This window comes from Hyaena hyaena, unplaced genomic scaffold (assembly GCF_003009895.1).
Source record: "Hyaena hyaena isolate Hyena2069 unplaced genomic scaffold, ASM300989v1 scaffold_205, whole genome shotgun sequence".
NCBI classification, from domain to species: Eukaryota; Metazoa; Chordata; class Mammalia; order Carnivora; family Hyaenidae; genus Hyaena; species Hyaena hyaena.
The window spans coordinates 1307470-1328937 of NW_024080838.1; the positions used below are offsets into that span (position 1 = coordinate 1307470).

The window sequence follows — 21468 nt, forward strand, 5'->3', positions numbered from 1 at the left end:
AGGCCAAGATTATATTCTCAATTCATCTTTGACAAAAGAACTGAGAATATGCAATGGGAAAAATCAGTCTCTTCAACAAATGGTATTGGAAAAACTGGACACTTAATGCAAAAGAATGAAACTCGACCACCTTCTTATACCATACACAAAAACAACCTCAAAATGGATATAAGACCTAAATGTGAGACCTGAAACCATAAACATTCTAGAAAAAAGCACAGATAAGTAATTTGACATTGGCCATAGTAATATTTGTCTATATATGTCTCCTGAGGCAAGAGAAATAAAACTAAAAAAATTAACTATTTGGACTACATCGAAATAAAAAGCTTCTGCACAGCAAAAGAAACAAACAAAAAAACTAAAAGACAACCTACTGAATGAGAGAAGATATTTGCAAATGACATAGCCAATAAGTGGTTAATATCCAAAATATATAAAGAACACCCAAAAAAACAAATATTCCAATTTAAAAATGGGCAGAAGACATGAACAGGTATTGCTCCAGAGAAGACACACAAATGGCCAACAGACCCATGAAAAGATGGTCAACATCACTCATCACCAGGGAAATGCCAATCAAAACCACAAGAGACACCACCTCACACCTGTCGGAATAGCTAAAATCAACAACACAAGAAACAAGAGGAGTTAGAAGAAAGAGGAACATTTCCTCTCAAGTGGGAATGCAAACTGGTGCAGCCACTCTGGAAAACAGTATGGAGGGTCCTCAAAAATTTAAGAATAGAACTACCCTACAATCCAGTAATTGTACCACTGGGTTTTTACCCAAGGAATACCAAAACATGAATTCCAAAGAACATACAGAACATACAGAAGAAGGGAAGGGGAGGGGAGGGGAGAGGAGGGGAGGGGAGGGGAGGGGAGGGGAGGGGAGGGAAAACAAAGGGGATAAACACCCCTATGTTTAAAGCAGTATTTGTAATAGCCAAATTATGGCATCAGCCAATGTGTCCATTGATAAGTGAATGGGTAAAGAAAATTTTAAATGTATATATATGTGGACACACACACACACATACATATTTCACTCAGTTTAAGTGAAGAAAACAACAAATGAACAAGGGAAAAAAACAAAAGACACACAAATCAAGAAACAGATTAACCACAGAGAACAAACAGATGGGTACCAGAAGGGAGGTGGGGGGGATGGGTGAATAGGTGATGGGGATTAAAGAGCAATGTACAGAACTGCTGAACACTACATTGCACACCTGAAACTAAAATGACACTGTATGTTAACTATACTGGAATTAAATTTTTAAAAACTAGAAAAATAAGACAACCCCCAATCTCTCCATAGATGAGTAATACTTCATGTACATTTGGCATTAGACCAAGTCTGTCAACACTTACTTTTTTTTAATAATTCTTTTAAAGTTTATTTATCTTAGAGAGTGGGAGAGAAACAGAGGGAGAGATAGTGCAAGCAGGGGAGGGGCTGAGAGAGAGGGAGACACAGAAACCGATGAAGGCTCCTGGCTCAGAGCTATCAGCACAGAGTCCAGTGTGGGGCCTGAACTCATGAACTGCGAAATCATGAAATGAGCTGAAGTCAGATGCTCAACCGACTGAGCCACCAGGTGCCCCGAAACTTACTTTTAAGACTTTCTTTGTAAGAAGATCTCCTCACCACACAAAACCATCCAGGCTGGACGTCAGTCTCCAAAACATCTACTCCTTCTCACTTCCTGGTAGGAAGCCTTAAATTCGTTACAAACAAAAGTACACTAGCTATTCCCAAGAAGAAAAGGGAGCTGTCAAAATGCATCAGTGGGAAGAATCAACCACATATTTGGAATTCTGTGGGCATACGTTCACAAGAAGAAAACAGGCACCTGGTAGGAAAAATTTTTAAGGAAATTATTGAGACATGATACACTTCCTGTCAAAACAACACATGAGGTGGTGATTCATTCCATCAGTATCTTTTAAATGCTATGCAACTTGAAATGCTCCGTAAATTTACTGGCACTCAGTTGTGGCACAGAGGAATTTCAATTTTCATTACTGAGTTGTTCACAAGATCCTATGCCCCAAAACAGGTAAAAACCAGCATGCACTCAGCATATGCACAACACTACTGTTCAACAGCACTAAGGCAAGGAAAGGCACTATCGTTTACCTCCTCGGGTTCAGTTTTGGCTGAAGCTGTGGCCATCAATGTAATTCAGAGTGGTGTGGTGCTTAGCTCAAGGCTATTCCCCAGGAGAAACTTTAGATAATCTGTTTCATCTTGACATATCAAGCACAACACAAAGACCTTTCTCAAAATTTCCAGAATTCCCTAAAATTGTTTCAGTTTTCAAATGTCTGTAATTAGAATACACACAAAGCTAGGTTTTCCTTTATAAATTCAAGATGTAAAGTTATTACAAGCCTATTGCCAAAACAAATTGGAGCATAAAAGTCTTTTCTGATTAACATCCAACTTTCTATTCCCCCATGGTTAAATAAGTTAAACATTTACAATATAATCCCAAATTTCAAAGGGTTCCTTTTTTTAAGTAGCACAATAAGTTTCTTTTAATTTTTTATACATTATTATACTTTTTGAATTTACATTCAAGTTAATTAGCATACAGTGCGATAATGATTTCAGGAGTAGATTCCAGTGATTTATCCTGTATGTATAATACCCAGTGCGCATCCCAACAAGGGTCTTCCTCAATGCCCCTTTACCCATTTAGTCCATCCCCCCCACCAATAAGCCCTCCAGCAATCCTCAGTTTGTTCTCTGTATTTAAGACTCTTATGTTGTGTTCTCCTTCCTATTTTTATATTTTTGCTTCCCTTTTGTTCATGTTTTCTATCTTAAATTCCACATGAGTGAAGTCATACAATATTTGTCTTTCTCTAATTTCGCTTAGCATCATACCCTCTAGTTCCCATCCATGTTGTTGTAAATGGCAAGATTTCATTCTTTTTGACTGCAGGGTAATACTCCATTGTATACATATACCACATCTTTATCATTTCATCTGTCAAGGGACATTTGACAGGCTATTGTCAATAGTGCTGCCATAAACACTGAGGTGCAGGAGTACAACAGTAAGTATCAAAGTTCAAGCATTTGAGATTGAATTTTGCCAATTGACAGGCATTCCAATTTTATGTGTGAACTACGATGAAGTACAGATTTTCATTAAAATGTTTACTTATTAAACTTGCTTATTTTCATGACCACTGATCTATATTTACAATATAGATTGAGAACAGTAGAATGGTGGGGAAAAAATGGACAATACTTTGGTCCCCAGCATACCATGCTGCTGAGCATGCCCTGCCCCACACCATCTCACACCACAACATATTTACTGGCATTAATGGCTGCTGACTTGGCGGCACCAAGCCTCCTTATTCCTAAGCCTTCAGGACCCAGTATGTGTCTCCCTCAAAGTCATTAACAGTTACAGGATACTAAACTCAAATCATTGAGGGCTCAAAACTGAAGAGTAACTTTCCAACACCCCACAGTGCAATACTTTGAAAAGTACACCTGGCTAAGAGGATTTGGAGCCCCCATAACCGCCAAGGAAAGTTCCCAGCACAATAATGTCCAATTTTCAAAACACCAACAAGTTATCTGTATCATGAGGTTCACTAAAAACTACTAAGAATGTCATCCCTAAAAAAAAATCACTATTTTTATAAGGACAAGTCTGTTTTCTTTAATATTAATAGTCAGGAGGTACATGAAATATAACAAGTTTTAGAAATTTGCTAAACCTTTTGTGGAAAATAGTAAAATCAAATGAAGTTTAAAGAACACAAGTAGGGAAGGTGGAGGAAAAGGGAGAGTGAAGCAGGGAGAAAAGAGAGAGGAAAGGTAAGAGAAAGAATCACAATAAACTTTGTTTTAGCTGAAAATTGACATTATCAAAAGCTCTATGCATTTCAGGACACATTCTGCACCCAGTCTTAATGTATAGGTACATTGAGTTCCATCTGCTAAAGTCAAATTAATATCCACTTTCAGTCATCTTAGAATTCAATTTAAAGTCATTCTGGGGCACCTGTGTTGCTCAGTCGGTTAAATGTCTGACTTTGGCTCAGGTCATGATCTCACAGTTCAGGAGTTCAAGCCTCATGTCAGGCTCTGTGCTGACAGCTCAGAGCCTGGAGCCTGCTTTGGATTCTTTGTCTCCATCTCTCTCTGCCCCTACTCTGCTCTCACTCTGTTTCTCTTTCTGTCCCTCTCACCCTCGTTAAATTAAAATTTTAATGTTTATTTTATTTTTGACAGAGAGACAGAGAGAGAGAGACATGGAGTGTGAGCAGAGGAGGGGCAAAGAAAGAGAAAGACACACACACACAGAATCCAAAGCAGGCTTCAGGCTCTGAGCTGCCAGCACAGAGCCTGATGTGCGGCTCGAACTCACCAACTGTGAGATCATGACCTGAGCCGAAGTCAGACATACAAACCCACTGAGCCACCCAGGCACCGCTAAAAACTTTTTTTAAATAAATGAAGTAATTGGTAGATTATTACTGGCTGAAATATTTCATGAGCAGTGAGGTACAAACAACAACATGAAAAACCTCAAGGTGTGAGCAGGCATTTCTCCCTGTAATAGATACAACACTGAAGTAGCATCTTCAAACTCAACTTCCTAAACAATTTAGATGTTGCCAACTCAGTACCATAAAATACTCTGGGAATGACACATTATCTGAGCAATCAAAGGAATACCTAAGACACCATCTATACCTCCCCAGAAACAAGGCCTAGGAATGGGACACACCACAGAGAAGGGCTTGACCCAACCCCATGGATTTCAAGTACCATCACCAATGACCAGAGAGGCCATACGACCCACCTGGAATATCAGTAGCAGTGCTAAGATTTCAACCTAAATTCCACTCCTGGTCCAGCTTTTGTTATACTCAGACTTAAAAAATTTCCTTCTTGCACAGAATCTACCACCACACTTAAAATGAATAGCACAGGGGCACCTGGGTGGCTCACTCAGTGGGGCATCCAGCTCAGCACAGAGCCTACTTGGAGTCTCGCTCTGTCACCATCTGCACACACACTCACTCTAATAATAAATGACACTTAAAAAAATGGCAAAAATGAGCAGTCATGTACAACTCCCACTAAACAAGTTGTTCTCCAATTCATTTAAATTGACGTTGTTACTTCTAATTTCTGCTTACCATCAAAGATGCCATACCAGCCTACAAAGATAAATTTTCCTACTATCAAAGTAAGAGGAAAAAATGGTTATTCTTCATTTTTTTTTTGAGCGAGAAAGGGTGCAAGTGAGCAAGGGGCACAGAGAGAGATACAGAAAGAGTAAGAGAGAGAGAGAGAATCCCACAAGGGGCAGAGAGAAAGGCAGACAGGGAGAGAGACCAGCGGGGCTCAAGCTATGAACCAAGAGATCATGATTTGAGCAAAAGTCAAGTGCTTAATGACTGAGCCACACAGGATCCCTTATTCTTCATTTTAATACAAAAAGACACACCCTGATTTCCCAACAATAATCCATCTAGATTATTAGATGACTTTCTACAGATAATGATAGAAGGATTCAGATACACAAGAGAGACACAGGTCATTCTCTTTTTTCAAAATGCCATGGTCTGCAGTATCCAAATTATGCTTGGCATTCTTTAAGGTGTGATTTTTCTTCAACTGTTCATGGTAAAGTTGGGCTTTCTGTACTATAAATTCCTGTTTTTGTAAGACAAGCCAAGTAAAAAGTTAATTTGAGACTTTCTGTAGATAAGAAAGCCTTGATTATTCATTTTTATTGCAAAACAATTTCTATGTGGAATATATTAAAATGTTAAAAAAAAAGAGGCAAGTAAAACTTTACAAAGCTAACAAAAAAAAAAAGACATGAGATCTTTGTCTCATAATAAACTATTTCAGTCCAAATTAGTACCTAGCTAACCCTCAAGGAATAATTAGATCCAATGCCTAAGAGTTGAAAGATTGTCAACACTCTGAGGCTCTCAATAGTTTTGGTGATCAAATGATAATGGGGGTGGGGGGGAGAGGAAGGGAGGTGATGGGCATGGAGGAGGGCACTTGTGGGGATGAGCACTGGGTGTTATATGGAAACCAACTTGACCATAAACTATTTTTTTTTTTATTTTTATTTATTTCTAGGAGAGAGAGAGAGAGACAGCGTGAGCAGGGGAGGGTCAGAGAGAGAGGGAGTCACAGACTCTAAAACAGGCTCCAGGCTCTGAGCTGGCAGTCAGCACAGAGCCCGACGCGGGGCTCGAACCCACGAACCGCAAGATCATGACCTAAGCAAAAGTCGGACGCTTAACCGACTAAGCCACCCAGGCACCCCTACAATAAACTATTTTTAAAAAATGAAGGAAACAAAGCAAGTTTTATTAAACTCCTTGGTGTGACCAAAAAAACCAATTACTTCTATTTTATTCCCCCTTAATAATCCATCAGTTAAAAACCTATTAAAACATTGGAAACAGGTTGTGTACGTTGTTACCTGCCTCCAAGAATGAGGAATGGTCAGCAGGAAACCTGCTGGGTTTCTAAGGAGTGTGGTAACCGGCACAAAGGCACTTCCAGAAATCCATCCCTGAGAACTTCGGACCAGTTGCAAACCTGACAAGTACAGGAAAGCCCTACACAAAAAAGTTAGAGGAGGTGATTCTTATGAAAGTGGCTTTTTCTGAACGAGAGGGAGATAGATCATACTTTGCACAGAATGATAAAATGGGGCCTTAATTCCCCTGCCATTTCATCCCATTGCAAATTCTACCTCCACCCACCTTTCAATGAAATCACTGCCTAAAGAAATCACAGCTGATGGAAGGTTCTTGGTTTTTTACTCTTTGGAAAAGATATATGTTCTCTGGATGGATGGAGAGACATTTACAGTCTGAGCTCAAAACTAAAAGCAGGCCTCCTGATTCATAGGTTTGTGTGACATTCTACACAAAGGTAAGAATTGTTTTTTTACTCTCCTCTGCTTCTTTTACTCAAATAATAAGCGTGTCATGCTCTGAAGACACACTAATAACCTGAGGGGAGTGGGCAGCAAAAAGGAAGGAAGGAAGGATGGAAGGAAGGAAGGAAGGAAGGAAGGAAGGAAGGAAGGAAGGAAGGAAGGAAGGAAGGATAGGAGGGGAGAGGAGGGGAGGGGGGGAGGGGAGGGGGGAGGAGAAAAAGAGAAAAGACAAAGAAACAGAAGAAAAACACTAAGATTTTAATTTCCATTTATTGTTAAGTCAGAACATCAAAGAAGAGATAAATAGGTCTGCTTGGGACTGGTGTGAAAAAATGATAAAGAGAATTCTCTATTTAAAATTCATCTCCTCTTTAAGGGAAATGATTTTCCAGTTGAAGAAGACATAAAGAACATCTCTAAGTGGAAACTCCTTCATAAGAAACCATCAAACTGCTCTAAGTTCTAGGCTGCCAGACACACAGAGATAACAAGAATCCTACGTGAGAAGACATTCAGAAGGCTGGCAGACACATGAAAAGATGCTCACCACCACTCAGCATCAGGGAAATACAAATCAAAACCACACTGAGATACCACCTCACATCTATCAGAATGGCTAAAATTAACACAAGAAACAACAAGTGTTGGCAAGGATATGGAGAAAGGGGAAGCCTCTTGCACTGTTGGTGGGAATGCAAACTGGTGCAGCCACTCTGGAAAGTGAAGTTTCCTCAAAAAATTAAAAATAGAACTACCCTAAAATCCAGCAACTGCACTATTAGGTATTTACCCAAAAGGATACAAAAATACAGATTAGAAGGAGGGTATATGCACCCCAATATTCTCTGTACATTAATACAGTTTAAATTAGGGGCACCTAGGTGACTCAGATGGTGAAGCGTCCGACTTCAACTCAGGTCATGATCTCGTGGTTTGTTGGTTCAAGCCCCCTACAAGCTTCTGTGCTGACAGCTCAGAGCCTGGAGCCTGCTTCAGATTCTGTCTCCCTCTCTCTGCCCCTCCCCTTCTCACACTCTGTTTCTCTCTCTCTCTCTCTCTCAACAATAAACATTAAAAAATAATGATTTTAAAAAACTTAAGAATCCCCAGACATAATCTATCAGCAACTATGGAAAATGATGGGTTTTACACACAAGACAGGCACCAGTCATTCCAATTTTCAAAAAGTCATATTCTACAAGCTATAGATCCAAGCGATTTCTTTTTGATCCTAAACAAGTTGCTAAAGATTATTAGAAGGCTCATGTCTCAGTACCTCAAAGAAGAAACAGTGGCCACTTGGAACCAGTGTGCATTTCTCAAGATGAAGTCACTTGAGAATAACCTCATTCCACTGTGTAGTGTCTAATGAAAAGATGGAAGATTGAAAATCTGATCCTAGTACAACAGTAATTAGCTGAACTCTACCTGAAACTGGTAGACATCAATCTGAAATTTGTATAGAATCACCAAATAACTCTGCCTTCAGGACTAGGCCTTTAGCCTAGATAACAGGGTTATTGTTTCATTAAGGCATTAAAGAAACACTCATAAAATCGTTGCAAAATTTAGAACTCAAAGTAGTAAGTTTAACAATCTCAAACACTTTGAAAACCTAGAGCAAATGACCAAATACAGGAATTTTGAGAAATTCAGTTCTGTTCATAGGACTAAGAAACCAATTGTACAAGTCTGCTCAGAACAACGGGTATTTAAAAAAAAAAAATCAAACATGGTAATTATGAGATAACGGACCATCAAGAGTCAGTAATGCTATTGTGAAGTACCATTGTTGAAATGCCTTCATTTGAGCAATCATTCTATCCTAGGTTCTGTGCTAAGCACTTTCCATAGACTACCTTATGGAACTCTCACAACACTATGGGAGAAATAACTAAAATCAGTTTAAAGTTTAGGTGACTTATCCGAGACAAGGTAGGAAGTAGCAGAGCCAGGAGGTCTGGACCTGAAGCTAGTAATCCTAACCATGAGGCTTTACCCCTTTCCTAGAAGGGGACAGGGGTGGGACATTTAAGCAAGAGTATGAATGGTTCTACAGAGCACTATGCTGTCCAACAGCATCTGAAAGTACTGCACTTTAAGAAGATAGCAAACTGGGGTATGTTCAGTATTCGGGGGTGAGGAGAGAATTCAAAATCCTGTCACTTAAGAAAAGCTGGGGGCACCTGGGTGGCTTAGTCAGTTAAGCATCTGACTTCGGCTCAGGTCATGATCTCATAGTTCATGGGCTCGAGTCCCACATCAGGCTCTGCACTGAACGTTTGCTCAGAGCCTGGAGCCTGCTTCGGATTCTGTGTCTCCCTCTCTCTCTGCCTCTCCTCCGCTTGTGCTCTGTCTCACTCTGTCTCTCAAAAATAAATAAATGTAAAAAAAATTTTTTTTTTTAAAGAAAAGCTGAATGGGTTTTTCTTTTCCAATTTAGAAGACTTGAAAGCAGGATACTAATTTATGTTTTTTAAATCTAAGGGGATGTCATGAAAGTAAATTGTTCAGAATGGCCCCTCATCAATGACTTATGACAAAAACAATTCTCTCCTTTAATAAGTATAGCAGCCTAGCCTCTCCAAAGATACAGTGGGGACAGGGAGCCGGTGTCAAGAAGATGGAGAACTAGGAGGTGCCAACATTTATCCCCCAAAAACAAATGACTACAAGCCAACAGAAACAGCTCTGGGAAAGTTCTGCACTATAGTGAAAAGCAACAGAAATCCTACGGACCTAAAGAATGGAGAACGACCACATAGAGCATAGGAAGCATCTTACCTGTGTCATTCATTCCATCCAGCCAATCCTGAGTACCTTGGTGCCAAAAACAATCCCCCAGAAGGAGTTCACTCCACATAGAAAAGGACAGGAGAACCCCAAAAAGCCTTATCAATTCACCAAGGAGGACTACATGACAAGAGAAAAAAGGAACTAGAAAATAATCAGAAAGCAAGTAAATGTCGAGAAGAAGTTTTCCTCTAGCAGTAAGGATTCTACAGTACTCTCAAGGTTTCAATTAAAAGACAAAGTGCAGCTCAAAGAACAAACAAAAACAAAAAACCAAGACCCAAGTATAGCTGCCTAAGAAACTGGAGAACAGAGATCCCTATACTTAGGACACAAAGGTTAGGTCAAAAGTTATAATGAGAGGCAAATAAGGTCATTATACAATGATACAGGTTAATTCGTCAAGAAGATTTAACAACTTTCTGTGTACCTACTATCAGAAAGCCTAAATATTAAATGTACAGGTTTGAAGGCAGAAATTGACAGCAAAGCAACAGTACAAGGGAACTTCAATAACCCATTTTCAACAATGTATACATCATCCAGACAGAAAAATCAATAAGGAAATAGTGGACGTGAAGCACACTGTAAGCCGAAAGTATTGAATGTACAAATATTACATTCAACAGCAGCAAAATACACATTATCCAAGCACAGTCTACTCAAGTATAGATCATTTCTTAAAACAACAAAACTTGTCCTAACAAGCTGAAGACAACTGAAATATTAAAATTGAAGACAACTGAAATATCAAGTGTCTTTTCCAAACATTATGGTTGAAAACTAAGGATCAGTCACAGGAAGAAAGTTGCGAAATGGAAGAGGGAATCACAGTATGTGGACATACAAATGATACTTCTGAACTAATACGTCAAAGAAATCAAAAGGGATATCAAAAAATATCCTGAGAAACTATGTTAATACAACATCTGAAAACTTACGGGATGCAGCAAAAGCATTCCCAAGAATTTCTTTAAAAAGAAAAAACCTGTATCTATAAATAGTGATAAACACATTACATAAAAAGATCAATAAATGTGATACAATACGTTCATAAAAATCTGATCTCAAAAGACTCAAAGTATTTGACAAAACTCTATCTAAGCCTCCATCAACAGATCAATGGGTGAAGAAAGTAGAGTACATATACATAATGGAATACTACTCAGCCATGTGAAAAGCAAAGTCTTGCCTTTTGCAACAACATCAATGAATCTGGAATGCATTACGCTAAGTGAAATAAGTGAGACATGGACAGTGTATGCTATCAATAACACATGGAATCTTTTTTTTTTAATAAAAAGCCAATTTAATAGTAACAGAATGCAATGATGGTTGCCAGGGGCTCGGGGAAATGAGGAAATGGGAAGACAGAACTCAAAATGTGTACCTTTTGACCTTCAAGAGTAAATTCTGAGGATCTACTATCCAGCATGGTATCTATAGTTAACACGGTATCAGAGTTAATCCAGGATTGTGTACTTGAGACTTACTGAGAGGAGAGCTTAAGTATTCTCACCACATACGCTAAGAACTTAACTGTATAAGATAATTATCTTGATCTTGGTAATCACTCCCTAACATATATATCAAGTCATCATGCTGTACATTGTCAACACAAATGCTTATATTTATCAATCATCTTGAGGGGGAGAAAAGCTAGATTCGGAGGCCTTGGTGATTATTAGCTCCCCATCACTCTAAGTATTTAAGGACAGTATTCCAGTGGTCAAATATTCAGTAGTAAGCTATACAGGGTGATTGATCACCTGCTAGAAACTAATGACAAACTTTCAGGTTTCTCTCAATCCTATGACTCTAACTCTAGCCAATAAATGCATTTATCTTCCCAGACTGAACATACAATTTTTTAAGTTTATTTATTTTGAGAGAGAGAGGGAGAGAGGGAGAGAGCGCGTGGGTAGGGGCAGAGGTATAAAGAATCCCAAGCAGCTTCCTCACTGCCAGTGCAGAGCCCGACATGGGGCTTGAACCCATGAACCACAATATCACGACCTAAGTCGAATCGAAGAGTCGGATGTTTATTCCACTCACTCACCCAGGCGCCCCTGAACATACAATTTCTTAAGAGGCCTGTGCAACTGCTCATTTACATCTTTAAAGGACTAGTCATCTAATGTCCCGAGCAACCCTTACCTCTCTTTCCCTGCATCCCAGTATTTTCCAATGCAACCCATGCCTGATACACAGGAGAACACTGCCATTAGCCCTAGCAGGAATGCTGTAAACTAAAAGGACTTGTTGACATTAGGGCAAAATTACCAACCTGAGCACCCTACAAAGCAGCTTAAATCAGGACTCTGCTTTCAGTGAGCCTACAGTTAGATTGGAGGAGGCCAAAAAGAAAGCAGTGGCAGGTGATCAATGATAAATCAGAGGGACCAACCATGTATTAATGAGTTCAGAAGGTAAAGAGTTCAGCTGTATTAAGCTGGTCAAAAGTTTGAGAAAGAAGCTTGAGCTTGCTCTGAAGACTGCAGAAGATTTTAGGGAGAACAGAAGAGAGACCAAACATGAGGTTAGAGAGGTTAGCAGGTATAATAGTCTATTCCATAGACCCTTATTAGTGGTAGTTAATGTAAGAAGAGGGTTCACAAGAGGCAGCAAAGGACAAATGACATGACCACAGAGAAAAGGAAGTCCATGAGAAAAATCCTTTCCTGAAAATATTCATAAGTAAAATGCCAGAAACACCTCAAGTTTAGGAAATAGATAGCAAACCAGGTGTATCACCTCAAGGTTAGGAAACAGACAGCAAATCTAGGTGTATCACCTTTATTTAAAAAAAAAAAAAAAGGCCAGGCCCTCAGTGGGTTGAGCATCTGACCTTGGCTCAGGCTATTATCTCAAACTTGTGAATTTAAGCCCTGATGCATCAGGCTCTGTGCTGACATCAAGGAGCCTGGAGCCTGCTTCAGGTTCTGTCTGTCTGTCTATCTCTCACTCTCTCTCCCCCCTCACACTCAATCTTTTTCTCAAAAATAAACATTAAAAAAAATTTTTTTTAAGGCCAGGCCCACCTGAGATTCTAAACCCAGTGATGACAGCAAGCCACGAAGCTTGGAATACTGGGTTGGGGCTCAAAGTAAGAAGCCACAATTTCCATCCCTGAGCACCTCCTACCATTTGAAACTAACACCTGGTCATACCGCAAACCAGGAGGCTGGAGGTAGAAATGGAGGGAGACAAAGGCTGGGAGGGGAGCACACAAGACAGAAATGTGCCCCAGTGGAAACCTCTTGAACTTCACCAGTACTTTATTTTTTAATGTTTGTTTATCTTTGAGAGAGACAGAGTGCATGAGTGGCAAAGGGGCAGACAGAGAAAGAGATAAAGAATCTAAAGCAGGCTCCAAGCTCTGAGCTGTCAGCACAGGGCTAGAACCCATGAACCATGAGATCATGACCTGAGCTCAAGTCAGACACTGAACGGACTGAGCCACCCAGGTGCCCCTTCACCGGTACTTTTAATTCCTCAATAGACCTCCTGTGCTCCAAATCCTTGTAGTTTACAGCATTCCTGTTAAGGCTTTCCTGTTTATCAGGTGTGGAATTTTTATCATAAAATTCAGAAAACATCTACCCACTGGTCTCTTGACTTCCAAGAGCTGTACTACCCCTTTAAAACACAGGGAGCTCTTTAGAGCAGGGTGGCTGGCCTATGACCTGTATGCATGTGATCTAGACTTTGATGTGTGAAATCTCTCTGGACTAAGTCCAGAAAGATAACACAGTCATTTCAACCTGATGACTGTCTGGAAAGCAAGATGAGGGAAGTTAATGGTCTTTTTAATGTTTGCTTGCTTTTCTTTTTCTTTTTATTATTTCTGAGAGAGAGAGAGAGAGAGAGACAGCAGGAACAGGGGAGGGTCAGAGAGAGAGAGGGACATACAGAATCCGAAGCAGGCTCCACCATCTGAGCTGTCAGCATAGAGCCCTACACGGGACTCAAACCCACGAACCATGAGATCGTGACCTGAGCCAAAGTCGGACGCTCAACCAACCAAGCCACCCAGGCGCCCCGGGAAGTTAATGGTCTTAATCGCTCATATCCCATCAAAATGTTCACAGACTACTGTGATACTACTGCAGATACTGTACCAATCCTGTGGACCGTACACTCCTGGCAGCGCCGCCCACTGACAAATGCCCACCTTCCCAATTTCATTAGTTTACACTATGAGGACCGGCCAGTCCGTAGAGACCATCCAGTCTACTGTTTTACCAGAGGAGGGCACAGAGACCCTGAGATGGATTGCACTTGGCCAAGGTCACACAGCTGGAAGATCTCAGGCCATCTCCATCCCTGAATCCTAACTATGGCACCTTCACAATGACCTCTCACTGCTTTGTGAAACTCGAACAACCTGCTAAAGCTAAAACTCTGTAATTGCCTATTTACCATTTGTCATCAATATCATCACCAATGTTTTCTAGCACTTACTCTCTGCCACACACTTCTAGAAAGGCTCTCTGTAAATTAACTCACTGAATCTCCCAACAACACAAAGGGGCAGGTTACAATGATTATCCCCATGTTACCAACAGAAAAGCCCAGGCAGAGAAGCGTCATACAAGCAGGATAGAGCCGGGCGGTCTAACGAGACAATCTGGCTCCAGAGTCGCCAATGCTATTCGCTTTGTTATAGTTTTAAAGAATTTAAGTTATAAAGTGTTGGAAGAAAAGGAGCAAGCCTTAAAGCACAAGGGCATGGTAACTTCTGTTTGCCAATGAAATTAGGAGCTAAACCATAAAGTCATTAGCAGGCAATTTATCTCTTGATTAACATATGAAGGGAAGGTCTATGCATTTCAATATAGAGACATCATTAACCCTTTAGGTATTTTTCAAGAAGGTAAAATGATCACGTGCACACCTCTCAAACAAAGCCGGCCACTTGAAATAGACAGAATTTCGCTGGAGGGCTGGATCTGAGGGTCTCTTCTACACCTGTTATCAAGCAAAGTAAACCTTTCACTGCCCATCTCCACCAACCCGACCTTCACTCACAGATACAAAGTTTTCCTCTCAAGATGCCTTACTTTTACATTAACTTCCTACAGAAGTCAAACCTCAGGGGCACCTTAGTCGGCTGAGCATCTGACTTCCACTGGGATCATGATCTCGAGGTTGCAGGAGTTGGGAGTCCCACATCAGGCTTGCTGCTGCTGTCAGCACAGAGCCAGCTTCAGATCCTCTGTCCCCCTCTCTTTATCCCATCCCCCACTTGCTCAGACTCTCACTTTCCCTCTCTCGGAAAAAATAAAACATTTAAAAAAAATGTAGGGGTACCTGGGTGGCTCGGTCAGTGAAGCAGCCGATTTCAGTTGAGGTCATGGTCTCATGGTTCGTGAGTTTGAGCCCCACATAGGGTTCTGTGCTGACAGCTCAGAGCCTGGAGCCTGCTTTGGATTCTGTGTCTCCCTCTCTCCCTGCCCATACCCTGCTCGTACTATTGCTCACTCACTAGCTCGCTCGCTCTCTCTCTCTCTCTCTCTCCCTCTCTCAAAAATAAATATTTTTTAAAAAGTTTTTCAACCGTTAAAAAAAAAGAAGTCAAACCTTTAATTCAGGAAAAAAATTAAAGAGAATCACGTCTGAAGAATAAAAGTAAATATTTGATAAAAGGGTTCAAAATGAAGATCACTAGAACAAATGCCCAATATTCAATTACATGACGTTTTTGCTTTCCCTCATTTAAAAAATTATGTCAAATCTCATTATCTTGGTTATCCAGGAGAAGTAGTCCAGGAGCAGTAATGCTAGAAATAAGCAAATTACCATTGTGCCAAGATCAAATTAAGGAAAAAATTACAGCTGATTAAGATGTACTACCACATAAAGGCACCTGATATTTTACCAGTCAAATGTTTTAGTGTCGAGTGTGCAAAAGTCCACTCAAAATACAACAGATCCTAAAAACTCAGAACTTAGTCAAGTACTGCCTTAGATGTGAAACCTATAGAAATTTAGAACCCAGTTTAGAATTACCAACCTGACCCATCTTTTCCAAATATTTTTTTTTAACATTTATTCATTTTTGAGAGACAGAGCACAAGAGGAGGGGGGAGGAGAGAGAGAGAGACACACACACACAAAGAATCCAAAGCAGGCTTCAGGTTCTTAGGTATGAGCACAGAGCCCAACACAGGGCCTGATCCCACAGACTGAGAGAGAGATCATGACTTGAGTTAAAGTCAGACACTCAACCAACTAAGCCACCCGGTCGCCCCTCTTTGTAACAAATCTTAAAGTCACATTTAAAAAATTATCCTATGGCTCCTCTGTTCAACTAAAACAAAAATGCAATTACACAAAACCTTTATCAACTAGATCGGTCCTATCTAATCAGTAAATTTAAACATAATACCATTAGTCTAGGAGTTTTAGAGTAATTTGGGCTTCACCATCATCTACCAAAATCATTTGGCAGTACCATCCTAGCCAAGCCCCAATTATAAAAGGTTTTCCAATATTTATAGCATTCATTTTTCTGTACTGCCTACTTGGTAATAAACTCTGGCCAGACTTTAAGTTAGAGCTTAAATACCAACATAGTACTTATTTTTCTACATAATGCCAAACATAAAAGTATTGTATTCCAGCTTTAATACCTATTGAGGATACTTTTCCTTTCCTCATATGGCATATACCAAAGGTCATGTATCAGATCTCACCTGAAATTTCTGCCTAATTCGTCTTAGGCACCACAGAATATTTTTAAAAGCACAATGAGAAAATATTCTAAACTCTTCTGCACTGCTCACATGTTTAAAAAAAAAAAAGAAGAAGGTGGTAACCCCAATTGAGTCCACTGATGAAATTTCATCGAGCCTTTGTTACCATTTTCCTCTTTAAGTGTTTCTAAACTTCTTAAAGGGCAGTACACATGCTTCAAAGCAAAGTCTAATGACACCTGTTACATAACTTGTTCCTAGTTGACAGGTTATTCGGTCGTGATAAGGAAGAAAACAGTCAAAAGCAGAACAAACACTAATTCTCATCTCCATTCTCCTATTAGCCAGGCCATTCGAGACACCCAGAAGCTGTGTGCCTCACTTTCCAGACCACTAAATCAGAGGTCTGATGTGATCCAATTTCTTATTTATTCAAAGTTAGTGAGCACAATAATCACACAAAGTTCACTACAGACCCTTATACTGAAATACTATGTTGTAGAAAGCAATTCCAAAGGTTTTTGCAATATTCATTTCTTGTCCTCCAGACACTCCAAAGTTGTTAGGTAGACCAGTAATCAAGGGGAGGCAAATAGATATTTTATGAATCTGTATGTAAAACCCAGGATATATACAGAAACCTTCCCCTCAGTTCTCACTGTTTGCATTGTCATGTGCAAACAGCAACCCACAAAACCTAGTAAGGACAAGACTCTGTCTCTGTTGTGAAAACAGGATTTTGCTTTCCCTGACAGCTCCAGGGCCTAGGAACAGAGGACGAGAAAGCCTCGGAAAACCAGAGACCCCACGGGACCATAAATAATGAGAGGGGTTGGGGAGCGGGGTGTTTGTTTGTTTTTTAAGGTTTGGGGTTTTTTCTTTTCTTTCCCAACTGGCGCGGGGCTGGTGGTAAACCACCGTAATTCCAGGTCTGCAGAGATTTGTCTAGACCCAGGCAGGGGTCATTTCGGGAAGCTGGGCAAACATAGATGTCGCTGCCTTTTCTTGACCCACCCAGCTGTAACCAATAGGGAAACGCTGTGGGTTCCTAGGGAGGCAGATGGATTCTCTGCTGGAAATCTAATTGGCGCCCGGGAAACCAGAGCTGGGTTTCCAAAGCGGCCTCAGCACCAAGCTTCTACACAGCCTCGACAGGGAAGGGGGCCTCCTGGGCCGAGCACAAGCCCACCGTTATGCAGGAGACGGTCAAGGTACCACCAACCCACATGCCAGGTATTCAAGGGCCAAACAGATCCGTAAGAATAAAATCCGACGGGATGCCGACCGCCTCTCATAATCAAGTAACTACTTTGAAAATACAGCAAACGTCTCCATATCAAAGAGTGGTAGTGCTTGTACCATGAGGTCTGCTCTTCGGGAGCCCAGCCCCCGAAAGGACCGTCACGCTGGAGCCAAGGCACCGAGGGGAAATCAGCTTTCGAGACCCCCGCCCCCCATCTCCACCGCAGGCGTGCATTTCTGGGGCTCTCAAAGGACACCGACTGGGCATCCACCTGCCGATCCGAGACCCTCCTCCACCCCCACCCCAGAGGGGCTGGTGGGGGCGGGAACGCGGGGAGCCACAGCCTTCTCGGTGCGCTCCCGGCAGCGCGGCGCAAACGACCCCACGCTCGGCAGCGGACTGTGCAGCCCTTTGCACTTGTTGCCGTCCCCGAGGGGCCGGGAGGCGGCGGCCATCCCTCGCGCCGCAAACCCCAAAGCAGCACCCGCCTCTCCACCTCCGCTACCCCCCGCGTCCCCCAGTACCCTGGAGAGAGTAATTCTGAGATAAGAGAACTCGGGCGAGGGGAGCAAACTTTTCTGCCCCGCGCTACTGGGAGTCGCGGAGGGTCGGAGCCCCAAAGCGCACTCACCTGCAGCCAGGGCCCCCACAGCCCCCGGAACGCAGCCGAGGCGCGGCAGCCCGCGCCCTGCCCGAGGGCGTCTGGAACGCGCCCCGGCCCGCCGCCGCCCGGAGCCGGGAAGGCTCTCCCCGAAGCTGCCCACGCCCGGCGGCCCGGGGAGGCTGCGGCCAAGGCGGAGGGGGCGGAGCCGCGGGCGCGCTCCCGGAGCCGGCTGGCTGCGCCCGCCGCTCGCGCCGCCCCCGCGCCCCGCGCGCCTGCCGGCTGCCACCGGATCCCCGCCGGCCCACCTCCCGGCCCCGGCGTCACATGGCCCGGCCCGCCCGCCGCCGCGCCCGCCACCGGCTCCAGGACGAAACCTGAAGCGGCCCGACCGCGCCGTCTCCGCCAGCCCCCGCTCGGCGCGCCTCGGCTGCCCTCCCCCGTCCCGGAGCGCCGAGCCGGGCGGAGGCTGGCGCGGCCCTGCGGGGCCGGGGGCGGCGCCCGCGCTCCCCGGGCGCCCACGGGCCTGCTGCGGCGCCGCCTGAGGAAGGAGCTGGCCGTGCCCTGGGGAGGCGCAGGCTGGTCACTTAAAAGCCACCACACCGGTGACAGAACATAGCCCAAGTATTAAAAACCAGACGCCCTCTTTATTCTTGAGGCTCACGTCCCTGTGTCCCAGGGCTGTGCGAGCTTCCGTTCTCTTCGCGTCCCTGCATGCTCGTAGCCCCCTTCCAAGGCATCATAATGCAAAACTTTCTCATGAAATCCATAACCTGTTTGCACAACGGACGACTGCGTTGGAGGGACTCCCCTAACATCCAGTGCGCGTTTCCGGTTAGCTCCTCAGAACCCCAAGCAGAGAAACTTCTCCATCAGCCAGGCCTTCAAAACACCGACTATAGACCAACTTTAAAGGCAAAGTTACCAAATTGACTTTACTTGTGAGTACCCTGAATCCTTGTTTTTCTGCGAAGGCCTGCCAACCACAGAGCCGGGACAGGGGTGTGTCGTCCAAGGAAGCTGGCCACCAAGACAGCCCTCTGGGAAGGGCACCCTCCACTCCCCCCACCTGTTCCTAGCAGTCTGCAACACCTGTCCTGCGTCTTGGCCATTTGTGCCTCTCTTTCCAGCGTCACCTTGTCTCACCCAATCTGCTGACAGAGCTCCTGAAGAAGAGCGCAAAACAAGAGGATCCTGCCTCTGAAGTCTTTGGCCTGGTTCCAAGGCAATGGTCTGGCGTCCTGCCTTCATAAAGTGGGCCCCCACTTGGCCTGCACTCCCAACCCCTGGGGTACAGTCCCAGGTGATTCGATTTCACACAAGGATGAGCCCGAGGCCTGGCCTCAGGCACTGCCTTTTAAAGAACTTCCTGCCCATGACAAGACTTCAAGGTACTCAAAAAAAAAAAAATCCTCTTTTTTTAATGTTTTATTTATTTCTGAGAGAGAGAGAGAGACAGCGTGAGCAGGGGAGGGTCAGAGAGAGAGGGAGATACAGAATCTGAAGCAGACTCCAGGCTCTGAGCTGCCTGTCAGCACAAAGCACAAAGCCCAACGCAGGGCTCGAACCCACAAACCATGAGATCATGCCCTGCGCCAAAGTCAGCCGCCCAACCGACTGAGCCACCCAGGCGCCCCAACAATATTACTTTCAAAAAGAAAATAAAACAAATCTTTCCAACTGTAAAATGTATGCTGGAGATTAAATGAATCAACACACCAGACAAAAATGGTTCCCAAACTGGTAAACAAAAACATCCATGTTAGTGGCCTCTGTTTTTAATAGTCTTTTTTACATCCATAGTATTTAATCACTGTGTATTTTTTTTTTGTCCTTCCTCCCTTTTCTTAGTTGTGTTAGATACGTAGAAGGAAAAAAGTAAGAAAATGTAGCAGGAGGAACAAGTATTATAGGAAATACCAAAACCCCTTCCCCACTAAAAAGAAAACAAGCAAAACTAGTCTTTGTGGAACCTTGACCAGCTGAGGACATCTAATCATGCTGTCTGCAGTTTTCTTGCCTTCTCTCAAGCACTGAGCCTGATCAATATTTAAGTAAGCACTTGGCTTTCAACTTCTCTAGGTTCAAATATTAAACAAAGTGTACTCTAGCAACCTTAAAAGAAGCCTGTGAAGGTATGAGGCAGGAAGCTATCAGTTGTGTAAATAAATAACCCTTTGCATCTGATTGCTTTTGCTACCCCAGGTGCAGGTTACTTCAGACACTGAGATAGTGCTAAGCTTGTCTGGGACAGCATCTGTTGAGAATCCAAAGACTACATACTGTCAGTCCCCAGACAAGGGACATTCAGCCAACAAGAAACCAGGTGGGTAATTCAGTTCAATTTCTAACATCTTGCTGAGTATTATGCCACTGTCCCAGCTCAGTTCTGACTTTGTTAGTTACTCGGTCTCCATTCGTCCTTACAGACCTCCCTGAATCCTTTCTTCATTGTCCTGGTTCCTCCCAGCCTCTGAACTTGGACAAAGTGTAATGACCTTACCGCACAACTTAGCACCTGATTATGTTCACTGTCCTACGTTGGACTGTTTTAGGTTCTTATCTACTCTTGACATCTCAAGGACAAAGACTATTTTCTATCCTAGGAATCTCGACAGTCCTAACACAGGGCACCTGTGGAGTATTTAATATTTGCACACAGACTCTAGCCCTGGAGCATTTAATACTTGGTTTTCTTTGGGTGAACTATCATGTCAGGTATACAGAAAGGAAAACTTCTAGCAGTTTTCAAACTTTGCTTTAGTGGTCTGTAACTGCCCCAGATTCGATTATCTACTTAATTCTTTCCTGCTCTTCATTCCATTTGCCAGTAATTCTCAAAGATGGAAAAATTGTAAATCTAAATTTCAGCCATATGCATTAGGACCTTAACTAGTTGTTTTTTAAATAACAGCAAGATACTAGAAGACCACAGAGGTAAGAGTGAGGGAGGGGTACAAATTTGAGTGTGAGGAAGAATGACCTTGGAAGATCCAAACCTTCTAGCCTCCATTTCCTCATCTGTAAGTGGGCATAAAAATACTTTAACATTGTGAAGATTAAATGAAAGTTATTATGGGACACATTATAAAGATACAGGAAAGGTGCATTCAGAGTTTGAGTAAATTAAAATATTTCATTACTTTGAGATCATTAATAGAACATATCAGACTGAGG

The 21468-nt window shown here is 42.7% G+C and overlaps 1 protein-coding gene across 5 annotated transcripts in view; it reads right to left on the bottom strand.

The window, feature by feature from the left end:
• ARHGEF28 (Rho guanine nucleotide exchange factor 28) overlaps nucleotides 1-18373 on the bottom strand; it is a 304052-nt gene extending 285679 nt beyond the window's left edge. For 4 of the 5 annotated variants that reach the window (XM_039242076.1, XM_039242078.1, XM_039242074.1 and 1 more), the window contains exon 1: nucleotides 1621-1696. The gene's annotated coding sequence lies outside the window, so the exon portion shown is untranslated. Of the gene's footprint in view, nucleotides 1-1620; nucleotides 1697-18321 lie in introns of those variants that run through there. The other variant, XM_039242075.1, reaches the window with a different exon arrangement.
• Between the last annotated feature and the right edge of the window lie 3095 nt (nucleotides 18374-21468).